Source organism: Pinus tabuliformis, chromosome 4_2, assembly GCF_031772625.1.
Source record: "Pinus tabuliformis cultivar Carrire ecotype Pingquan chromosome 4_2, CPIR1, whole genome shotgun sequence".
Lineage (NCBI taxonomy): Eukaryota > Viridiplantae > Streptophyta > Pinopsida > Pinales > Pinaceae > Pinus > Pinus tabuliformis.
This window is the reverse complement of record NC_142304.1, coordinates 1024748885-1024761802: the sequence shown is the minus strand read 5'-3', so window position 1 is coordinate 1024761802 and position 12918 is coordinate 1024748885.

The following is a 12918-nucleotide window of genomic DNA, read 5'->3' as shown; positions in this document are numbered from 1 at the left end:
TAGTAGAGGAAACTCAGGATGAGAACAAAAGAAATGTTAATCATGATTTCATAGACACTAAATTTGGAATAAAGACCCACCATGTTCCAAAGATAAATATGAGGAATTTTGATGGCAAGGATCCCTTAACATGGATACTACAGATGGAACAATATTTCGATCTCCATAATGTGCAAAACACATAAAAGATACGCATTGCAACTTTATATATGGAACCCAATCAGTTTGTATCGTATCGACGGCTTTGCTCTCATAGACAAATTTTCGCTTGGTCAATTTTTACGGATGAAATGATAGCACATTATGAGGATACAAAGAGAAACACCTTCTTTAGCCAATTGATAAATATCAAACAAAAGGGTTCAATGGTGGAGCACATTGAGGACTTCCAAAAATTGAATATAAGGGTAAATGATATTCCAGAGGAGCATAGGATTGATGTTTTCATAGGGACTTTAAAGGATAACATCCAACATGAGGTTCACCTTTGGGAACCTAATTCATTGGAGAAGGCATTCAGGTTGGCAAGAAAAATTGAAAGAAAAATTATGGCAACAATGAAGCCTACCACTCACAACTATAAATATGGAAGCGTTGCTACCCCTAGCCTTCCACAACCTACAAGGTTGACACCACAACAATTGGAAGAAAAAAGAGCAAAGGGGCTTTGTTATAGTTGTGATAGAAAATACACTAAAGGTCATAAGTGTGCTGAGAAGAAATTATTTTACATAGATTGTTAAGAGGAGGAAGAAAAGGAACAAGAAATGTCAAAAGAAAAGGATATACATCAAGAATCAACCCTAGAGAAACAAGAAATGAATCTAACCATATCTTGTAATGAATTGGCAGGAATTACTACTCCTCAAACTCTTATGATAGAAGGACGTATCAAGAAGAAAAAGGTAATAGTGTTGATTGATTCGGGTAGTACCCATAATTTTATTCATTGTAAGATATCCAAGGAATTGAACTTCTTCCTATATCTAGCACCAGAGTGTCAAGTGATGGTTGCAAATGGAGGAACCATAAATTTCTCTGGAAAGTGCCATAATATCAAACTTTCCATGGGAGAATATGTATTGAATAGTCCTATGCTTTCTATTCCAATGGGTGGTGTTGATGTTGTACTACGAGTCCAATGGCTACAATATTTGGGTACGATAGCTTTCAATTTTCAACAACTTTTCATGAAATTTTATTGGGAAGGAAAGAAAGTTGAATTAGGGGTATCACAGGGAAACCAAGAAATATGATCAGCTCTAATGGCATGACAAAGCTTCAAAAGAAAGAACAACGGGGTGTAATTGCACAATTATGTTCACTAGAAGTTCCCACATTGAAATCATTTATTTCTCTAGATCTCCAAAAAGTCTTCAACAATCCTTCCAAGGTGTTTGAGACTCCTAAACACCTCCCACCTATTCGTGATCGCGATCATGCTATTCATTTGATTCTAGGATGTTTTCCTCCAAACATTAGGCCTTACAGATATCCCTATGCCCAAAAGAGTGAAATTGAACGTATGGTTGCAGAAATGTTAGAGGCTGGTATAATTCAACCTAGTCAAAGTTCTTTCTCTGCTCTAGTAGTATTGGTGCACAATAAGGATGGATCATGGCGCATGTTTCCAGATTATAGGGATCTCAATAAGCTCACTATTAGAGATTAATTTCCCATTCCTCTCATTGATGAATTATTGGATGAATTGCATGGAGCAATTTACTTCACCAAGTTGGATGTTTATTCATGATATCATCAAATCATAATGAATATGGAAGACATTCTGAAAACAACATTTAGAACTCATGAGGGTCATTATGAATTTTTGGTCATGACTTTTGGCCTTACCAATGCACCTTCTACATTTCAAGTTTTGATAAATTCCATTTTCAAACCCTTACTTAGAAAATTTGTGTTAGTATTTTTTGATGATATACTAATCTACAACAAGTCTTGGAAGGATCATGTTCAACATGTTGATAGGGTGCTCAAACTATTGGAGAAGAAATAGTTATATGAAAAAACATCCTAATGTTTCTTTGGAGTATAGGAGGTGGAATATCTGGGTCATATTGTATCTCATGAAGGTGTTAAGGTAGACCCTAGAAAAATTAAAGCCATTAAGGAATGGAAAATCCCCACATCCATAAAGCATCTGTGAGTATTTCTTGGCTTGAAAGGGTATTATCACAAGTTTGTTAAGAATTACGGGAAAATAGAAGCACCTCTAACAACATTATTGAAGAAAGATTCATTTTTTTGGACTCCAGAAGCAACGAAGGCCTTTGAATATCTTAAGGAGGCAATGTGCCAAGCACTGGTCTTAGCTATGCCAAACTTCACAAAAACTTTCATTATGGAATGTGATGCCTTAGGAAATGGAATTAGCATTATTTTAATGTAAGAAGGAAGACCAATTTCTTTTGAAAGTCGTCCAATCAAAGTAAAGTATTTACACAAAGCTATTTATGAGAAGGAAATGTTGGAAATAGTGCATGCACGTAAATACATGGCAACCTTACCTAATGGGAAGACACTTCAAGGTAAAAATAGATCATGATAGTCTTTAATACCTTTTAGAACAAATATTATCTTCAGAAGAGCAGAAAAAATGGGTCACAAAGATGTTGGGTTATGACTTTGAAATCATCTACAGAAAAGGGAGTCAAAATGTTGTTGCAAATGCACTCTCAAGAAAGGATGAGGATGTGAAATCATTGCTTTGTGCCATCTCTATCATCCAACCAGATTGGATAAATGAAGCAAGGGATGAATGGAAGAATCATGAAGAAGTGTGGCCACTCATTCAAAAGATGCAGCAAGATCTCAATACATCTGATACATTTACCTGGAAATATGATTCGTTATGGTACAAAGATTGCTTATACCTCTGTAAGAATATTCAACTCAAAAAAAAGATTCTTTTGGAATTGCACAGCTCTCTCTTAGAAGGGCACTCAGGATTTTTAAAAACTTACCATAGGTTTAAGAAGAAATTTTTTTGGGATGGCCTTAAATCTGATATTCAAAGACTTGTGGCAGAATGTTTGGTTTGCCAACAAAATAGAGTTGAGACAATTAAGACCCAGGGTCTACTACAACCTTTATCCATTGCAAGTCAACATTGGGAGGAGGTTTCAATGTATTTTATCATAGGTTTACCCAAGTCTGAAGGAAAGAGTGTCATCATGGTAGTAGTTGATAGAGTTACCACGTATGCACACCTTTGTGCATTATCTCATCCATTGAAATCCAATATAGTTGCTGTTGCATTTATGGAAACAACTTAAAAGCTACATGGAAACCCAAAGATTATTGTAAGCGACAGAGATCCCATTTTCACTAGAAATTTTTGGACTGAGTTATTTTCTCATCTGGGTGCTCAGTTAGCTCATAGTTCATCTTATCATCCTCACTTTGATCGGAAAACTAAGATAGTGAACAAATGTTTGGAAGGATTTCTTCGTTGCTTTGTATCTGATAAATAAACATAATGGGTCAAGTGGTTGCCTCTGGCTAAATGGTGGTATAACACTTCCTTCCATACTGCACCAAAAATGACCCCATTTATGGCACTTTATGGATATCATCCACCGTCCATCACAACATATTTAAGAGAAAATTCTAATATTCAAGCAGTGTAACATCACATCGAGCATCAACAACAAGCTCTCCAACTCTTAAAGGATAACCTCACTTTGGCACAAAATAGAATGAAACAACACGCAGATCAACATCGCAACAAAAGAAGTTTTGATCTAGGTGACTGGTGTCGAGCAATAAAAAGGTGTCTTTTTAACTCCTAATTATCTTCACATTAATTATCAACCCAAGGACGACTTTTTATTTCAAGAGTGTACTCAGTCTGAGGCGGCTATTTACTCAAGAGTAATGTTTTGCAGTATAGTGCTTAAAAGTAAATGGATGCTTGAAAAAAAATCTAACTACAACAACATAAAATCAAATGCTCTGAAATCCAACTATTCACTCAGCAAACATCAATCAAGGATATAGTAGCAATAACTCATTCTTCTAGAGATTGATACAATTGAAATCAAACTAGAACAAGACAATCAATCTGAGAACAAGGAAGCAGTAACCAATGTTCTCTACAGTTGACAGCCCTGCTGCACACCAAAGCAATGAGGATTTTCAAATGACAAGGAATGGAACATCATCTACTTCTATAAATAGGATTGAACAGCAAAACTCTATCCTACGTAAATGAATGCAGCAATAATTATAATCTTCAAGAATTAAGTAACAACCTTTGAATTGAATAGCAAACAGAAATGGAACAGCAAATTATCAAAGATAAAGTATAGAACAGTGGATTAAATCTAAATGTACAGCAACCCAAGTCAAGCACACAACACACTTATCATTAAAATGGACAGTAATCTGAGCTTCGATACAATATGCATGAATCACGGCCATGAAATAATAGCAATTGTTTCAGAACAACAACGATAACAAAACAACACTTCCAAATAAACAGCAGTCATGATTTAAGAATAAATCATACGGTAGTACCAATTCAAGAATATACAGCGTGGCTAACTTGTAATCTGTAAGGAACAATGATGCTATCTTATTTGCCAAAATAAACAATAATGTGATGCAGGGTTAGAATGGTAACATAGCATTCATGTTGTAAGTAACAATAATATTCAATCAAGTATAACAGAGCCGATATGTGAAACAGTAAAGCGCTTCAGATTACTGAGCAGAGTAAAAGAAATAAATCAAACCACACATGAATCGTAAAGATATAATATAGCAGTAGCGTACTCCACCAGAGGCTGGGCCCTTAGCCGCCAGCGGATGCTGCTGGGCTACTTCAGATGAGAAGAATGAACAACCCTTTTATTTATTCATCATCAAACTATGAAATCATTACAACAACAGAATCTTTGAAGATTACAATGGCAATGCAACAATCTCTTTTTCCTCATATTCTATCCCATCCCATCATCATTCTTGAATTTCCAATTCTGAATCCTCAATTCTCCCCCCCATCTCTAATCTCTATTTTTATTTAAACAGAGAGAGATCAGAGAGAAGTTACAACAGAGATAATTACAACATGATTTATATTAAAACTTTGGATTGTTTCCAACCAATTGATCAACAAGAAAATATATTTCCATTCATCTTTCAACAAGAGCAAGGCGAATTTGGCTTTGCAGCTGAGATTTGGGAAACGGCCACACAACAAATCTGAGAAAATCATGCTCAAAGAACCCTACTTTTCTCTCAATAAAAGCCGAATTTGGGCAAATCGTTCTCTAGTAAAGTTAATATGGTCCGTTCTGGACAAAACCCATGTTCCAGATTTTCCATATTCTTCTTCATTTGCTCAGAATCGCAACTGCAAAACTATCACTTCTTATTCCAACGAATTTCTGAGTTGGCACTTTTAATGATCAAATCTTCAACCTGGAAATTATCTTGGAGGCTAAAAATGGTGAATAATGTTACAACCAATTTTTTAAAACTATCATTGATAAAATCATGCATAATCATCAATTTATTAGAAATAAAGGAAAATAAATAATATTCATTCATAAGAACATAAATCATTGTAAAATAGAATTATATGATAAATTATGATAAATGACGTGATGAAGAATGGTAGAAATGGGTGGAATAAACGTTCAAAAGTGATAATAATAATGGCATATTAATGGCCCAACATACCCCCACACTCAATATGTTGCATGTCCTCATGCAACAAAAACTGAATAGATTGCATGTCTTCATGCAACCCAAAAACAAAACCCATGTGTTAACCCAGCAATAAAAATTTGTTCATCCCAACTCATGAAATGGATAGAACAAATGAATGCTTCCTTAATTAATGAATATTCAATTTTGGCAATCTTGATGAAGGCATAACAATTTTTACATTGACGTTCAAGTTATGTGCATATGAAGTTGCAACAAAATATGATATAAGTGACAACAACCTTCATTAACCATTTTCTCAAAACTACAAACCAAATTTTGTTGAAATTGTGCAAGTAGATTTCTACTATATTAATGCTTCTATGATCCAAAAATTAGATTGTTTTGATGCATGGATCATGAGATATAAACAAAATGGTTGTAGGTGATAGTGCATGATTTCCGAAATATTACGAACTAATATAACTTGAAATTGTCTGGGTTTGTGTATTTTAATGATACATCTGTGTTATCCAGAAATCACAAGAATTGAGTTCATAGTTTTAAAAGTATTATGGAAATCAATTTCTGCATTGTGTAAAAATGAAATTGTATGCCTTAAATGAGGAATAAAATAGAAAACATCCATCATGCGTAGCAATTCCTCCCCCTCTTTGGAGAATTAGCATGCCCTCATGCAATGCTAGAAAACAAATAGAGGTGGTTGCTACCAGCTGTTGAATTCTATGCTTGGTGTAAAACAACAGGGAATAAGGGAGGTGTTGAGAATGAATAAGAATATCAATGGATGATAAAGAATATGAATGACATGGTCATAAGAAAGAAATGAATGAAAGAAACACTCCCCCAAACTAAAGATGATATGCTGCTGAAAAATGGGAAGTGGTACAGATGTGGACTGAAGGATGATAAATAATGCTCAAAATGGATTTTTATGAAATTCTCCCAAATTCATAATAAATCAGAAAATTATACTATTTTACCTCAAGGTTTACCTCCAAAAGAAAAATGTGGAATGACATATATGGACTCGCATTTGTTGAAGCTAATGTAGGCAGAGTTTCTGTTGAAAGTGATGCAAAAGGTGGAATCCAAGTAAGCACATCATGTCTGAAGAATTGTTCACGTTGCGAGTTGCTTGAGCCGCTTCTGTTAGTTGCAATAGTTTGGTCATGCTGCGAATAGAGTTTCTCTCCCATACTTGTTGTTCTCCTGTAAACAAATCACAATTTTGCATACAATGTTCTTGAATTTATAGTGTTAGTTTTGAATAGAAACAGATAAGATGCATGTAAAAATTTCAATCAGAAAAACTTTTTGTATACATGCAATACTAATATTTTATCAAATCAACAAGTGATGGCAGAGTGCAGTAATCATATCGCATGCAATCCCATAATGCATACATTCCCCCCTCCAATTGGAAAAGGGATTCCATGACCATAAAGCATATGAAAGGTGTTGTGCTGATGGCAAGGCAATGGAATGAACAATATATCAGTAAATGAAGCAGAGTACACATATCAATGATAGGACAGCGAGAGTTATGGTTATAATGAGAGCAGAGTGTGTAAAGATAGTTATGAATAAAAGATAGGACACTTTGGATTGATGATAAGTTATGAAAAAGAGAAAAAGGACAACAATATGCCAAAAAGATGCTTTACTGACGGTATTCTAGCTGAAAATGATGTGATTGATCATAAAACAATTTCTCATGCATAAAGGTTCAAAACAGGGAAAAAAAATTAAGGAAATAAATTCTCCAATAAAAAGAAGAAAATAAGAAAAGGGTATTATAGTAATAATTGACGATAAGATATAACTTCAATACCATAAGCAAAGCCTCTGTTGCCAGCAGGCGTCCATAGCCTCGGCAGGGTTGCTTTTTAACCCATATGAGCCAGGATCCTCAATTTATAAATGGAGAGTTACAGCGCTGTTCTACAGAAGAGATCAGTGTGTTGGCGTGGTAACCAGATAACCACACTGCCATTCACTGAGATGTAGCAAAAGTGATCAGGCCGGCTCGTGATGAGACTTCCTGTTCCAAGGATAATTTGGCTATCTAATGGATCATAACCCTGGTGTGGTGGCCATAATGGGAATGTCACTTTGTTACAGTCTTATGAACATGGTAGGCTGGCTCGTAATGAGACCCCCTATCCTCCATCTGCGAACAAAATTTTGTTGTTATTATACATTTTTATGATAAAAAGAGGGAGGCTCAGTACTCCTTAAGAGCAGGGATGGAGGAATAAGTTGAACATGTCAATAGAAAAAAAAAAACCCATAATCTCATTTATTACAAACAGTGAAGATTATAACCAGGAAGGGTGGAACTAGCATGGTATTAAGATGATCAATCAATATCATGTACAGCAGAAAACAATGCAGTAAAGTAGTATATAAATAATTGTGTCCTTTTTGAAAATAAGCTATCATCAAGGAGCTGTCCTATTAAAGATCATAACATGAATGATATTAACTCGCTTCAAAAGAATCCATAATTCTTGTCTTCATAAAAGTAGTGTACTTCATGCCATGAAAGAGAATCAGTAAAATGTGGTTGAGATGAACTAGGAATAATCCCACAAAAGGAAGAAAGGATTGCTCTCGAAAATATTCCCAAAGTGTTGCTTTTTTTGAAGGAACAACAAAAACACTCGAAAAGTGTTGTTCCTTATAGGGAACAACAAAGGAAATTCACACCAAAAAGCAAAAATACACACGAAAAAGTGTTGTTCCCTATAGGGAACAACAAAAAAATGCATGTGAAAAAGTGTTGTTCCTTAAGAGGAACAAAAAAATGTGAAAATGTTGTTCCTTTGAAAAAGAACAGCAAAAATGTAAAAGTGTTGTTCCTTCGGAAAGGAACAACAAAAATGTGAAAGTGCAGAAGTGTTGTTCCATTTCGAAAAGGAACAGCAAAACGTGAAAGTGCAGAAGTGTTGTTCCATTCGAAAAGGAACAGCAAAACGTGAAAGTGCAGAAGTGTTGTTCCATTTCGAAAAGGAACAGCAAAACGTGAAAGTGCAGAAGTGTTGTTCCATTCGAAAAGGAACAACAAAACGTGAAAGTGCAGAAGTGTTGTTCCATTCGAAAAGGAACAACAAAACGTGAAAGTGCAGAAGTGTTGTTCCAATTCGAAAAGATACAGCAAAACGTGAAAGTGCAGAAGTGCTTTTCCATTCGAAAAGGAACAGCAAAACGTGAAAGTGCAGAAGTGCTGTTCCATTTGAAAAGGAATAGCAAAACGTGAAAGTGCAGAAGTGTTGTTCCATTCGAAAAGGAACAACAAAATGTGAAAGTGCAGAAGTGTTGTTCCATTTCGAAAAGGAACAGCAAAACGTGAAAGTGCAGAAGTGTTGTTCCATTTTGAAAAGGAACAGCAAAACGTGAAAGAGCAGAAGTGTTGTTCCATTTTGAAAAGGAACAACAAAATGAACCGTGAAAAAGGAATAGCAAAATGAAAGTGAAAAAGGAATGGCTGACACAAAAGGTGTTATTCTTTTGAAAAAGGAACAACAAAATGAAAATGTTGTCCATTCAGAAAAGGAACAACAAAATGCACAAGCATAAAATGCAAGCACACAAAGAATGAATTAGCTGTTCACTGTATTGATGCTGAGGATGGGTTACAGTTTGAATGAAGCAACACCTGAAACACAAAATATAAGAGAAATCAGAAAAGAAACAACATTTTATTTAAAAATAGTATGTAAATAAATAAGTTAAGTTACAACAGCTATGATATTATGTAAAAAAATGATATATTTGAAAAATGTTTTGGCAGCAGTGACAAGACATGAATCTTCAAGTGGAAACCAATTCTTCATTTTTTCTATTATGAATCCATTGGGTAATGAGTTGGATGAAATTCCTTTGTTTCATTAAAATTTCTTTCAAGAATCACTCGTCCATAAATTGACCTTCTTTATTTTCCCAAGACCTGCAAAAAACGAGTGTCTACCTGCAATAAAACATTAAATCATGGAGAAAGAGAGGTGATCGGGCTTTCCTAATCCAAGAATTATGCAAAAAACAACAAGTAGTTACTCTGTATAACAAATCCACTGAGAAAATAACAAAGTAAAAGTTATTTGTCATTTGCGGGAGAGCAGTGGTCGACCATACTAACCAGCAGTGTTTTAATCAAAACTTCTTTGTTTTTTATCGAAATTGAGTGATTCCAAAGCCAAATGAGAGCTAATTCAAAGGTTTATCTCCAGTAGAAACATTTTTTAAATATTCAATGATATGATATGTCAATTTTAGTTAGAACAACCTGCATAACAAAGTCATTTTCATTTACCCAGCTTAGACCAATAGTTGATATTTCAAGCACATATTTTTCGTTTGATGTTGAATTCGAATGATTCAAATTGGAAATGAAAGTATATTCATTTATTTATCTCCAATAGAAACATTTTTTGAACACAAGAAGAATTGATAGGTCAAATATTGTAAGGAACAGCCGAAAAGACAAATTTTTAAGAGCGTTGATTTACGATAGACAGTCAGTATTTTGATCATAACTTCCCCATACGATATCAAAAATGAGTGATTAAAACTTCCTTGTAAACTATATTCATAGGGGAAGCTACCATAGAAATAGGTTTTAAAAATTCATTCATTTAGGCCTCCAAAAACCGACTGTCCCAACTCTGTTCCTGAGCTGCCCGCTAGACACCCTGTCAATGTTTTGGTTCTAACATTTTCGTTTCAAATCCAAATTGAGTGATTCAAATTGTATTGGAAAGTAGAAATCAAGGGCTACTTAGGATAGAAACAATTTTTTAAAATGTTTCATTTTGGTCCCTAAAAACATGACTGTCCCGACTGTTTTTTCAAAAATTTCATCAAGCCCACAAGCCAAAAAATATGATATTCAAGCATTTTTTCAAATTGGTGATAAAAATGAATATGAGTGTTTGTAGAACTATTATTTATATTATAAATCATCTACATACACAAATGAATTGAAACATTTATCACCGATGTTGATTTCGATAGCGTGTTGCAACAAAAAAACAACTAGTTTTACAAAAATAAAAAAATGTGTTTGTTTTATTTGTTTATTTATTTTATTTTCTCCACTATCCTACTCTTCTTTGAGAATCGAATATGTTTATGTATAAGAGTATTTCCAGTGGAACCATTTTAGAAATAAGGCTTCATGTATACACATACCCAAATTTGAAAAATGCATATTAATGAATATTAGGGTATGAGAAGCCAACTTCCCTTGAAAAAATGGTATCAAAAATTGTTGAAGCATAGAGTGATGTTGCAAAGAAATGATGGAGTGAAACCAATCTTCAATACATCCGTTACTTTCTTGATTTCCCATAGCCATCATATGATGAAGTTCTTGAACTTTTAAATGGCTTGTTGATGCAAACTAAAAGAAATCTCATTTTTTCCCATAACTTCTACAATTTTTGAATTTAAAACATTCTGAATCTCATTGTAAGTTTCCTCTAATAGCGCATGTGAGATAGAATGGGTGGGAAGGGTGGGTAAATTTTGTAGTTCAACATTGCAAGCATGTTGTAATGGTTTATTATGGTGAGGGTGTGGAATTAGTTCAACAGGAAATTGTGTATGGAATGGAGCATTTTGATGATGTGATTGATTGGGTTGTGTGAATAGTTTTGATGGGCAAGCAAGATGTTGTGGAAGAGCTAGTAAAGAATATGGAGAATATGTTTGTGCTACAAGATGAGGGAGAGTAGTCATGCAATCATAAGGTGAACCATGCTCAACTTGTAGACAAAATTGGTGGTTATATTGAAATTGACATGGCTGCCCTAACACATTCGTATTCCATAATGGATTATGCAAGTAAGAGAATGAAGAAGAAGTGTTTTGAACCATACCTATTGACCTTGTTGCAGCTTCCCCATCTCTTTGATATGCCACTTCCAAATTAGATAAGGAAGAAAAACCATCTATGATATGCTCCTTTCGGTCATGAGTGAAAAACACTTTATCAAATTCTTGATTTTTATGAACCTGCAAAACATCCAATTTTGCATTTAGAGAGCTAATAAAATCAACTTTAAAACTTTCAAATAAAGCATTGATTTCAGTGCTTATGTCTCCTATTCTTGTAGCAGATTTGGAAAAGGAAGAACAAGCATTTCTAGAATTCTTACCAGCCTTGGAAATTCCTCTTGAATACCTTATGCACAACTCACAAACATCATCATATGATAACTGAAAAACATCATCTTTTCCTATCATATTTAAGAGTTCTAAAAATTCATCTTTGATTCCTTTAAGAATAAGTGATTTTAAGATCTCTTTTTCCAAATGTTTATGTTTTGATTTTTGAAGGTTATATTGAAATCGCTCTACATAGTCCTCCAAGCTTTCATCTTCCCCTTGTATCATACTGAAAATATCTTCATCGGCCTTGCAATAGTCTTGGTACTTTTTCAAGAATATGTTCATGTCCTCCCATGTTTGGATGCAATTCCCACCTAAGCTCATGAACCATCGGAGAGCTGCTCCTTTTAGAGTAAGAGAAAACACTTTCAACTTTTGATCATTAGTACAATAATCATATCCTCTACAAAGTATCTCAAACTCAAATAAAAATGTATCTGGGTCTTCATTTGTCAGGCCATGAAAATTTGGTAGAGAAGATGGGGGAATTATGTGCATTTGTGTCACTCCTCCTAGATCTTTGATAGGAAATTCAAAAGTAGAAATGTGAGCCATTTCTTACCATAATAGAAGATGTCCGTCATGTGTTTTTTTCGAGGCTCATTCTTCAAATGTTCCTGTCAATTGTTCAGTGAAATGGGTGGTGCTTACATCACCACTTGAGTGAAATCATAAGATTCGTTTTTCAAAATTTCTATTTTTTTATTTTTTTTTTAGTCATTCACATAAAAATTCAAACATTTACCCTAAGTTCGTTAACAATTCTGTTGGAAAGCGGGCGGGGGAGCAGGGCTTCTACATGCTCCATACGCAGGTTCTTACCTTCCGTTCTTAATACCCAATTCTTTCCTGAGAGGCACTCATTAGATGCACACTACTCTTTAAAAATGGCTACACTCTCCCCAGCAACGGCGCCAAAATGTCGAGTGATAAAAAGGTGTCTTTTTAACTCCTAATTATCTTCACATTAATTGTCAACCCAAGGACAACTTTTTATTTCAAGAGTGTACTCAGTCTGAGGTGGCTATTTACTCAAGAGTAATGTTTTGCAAT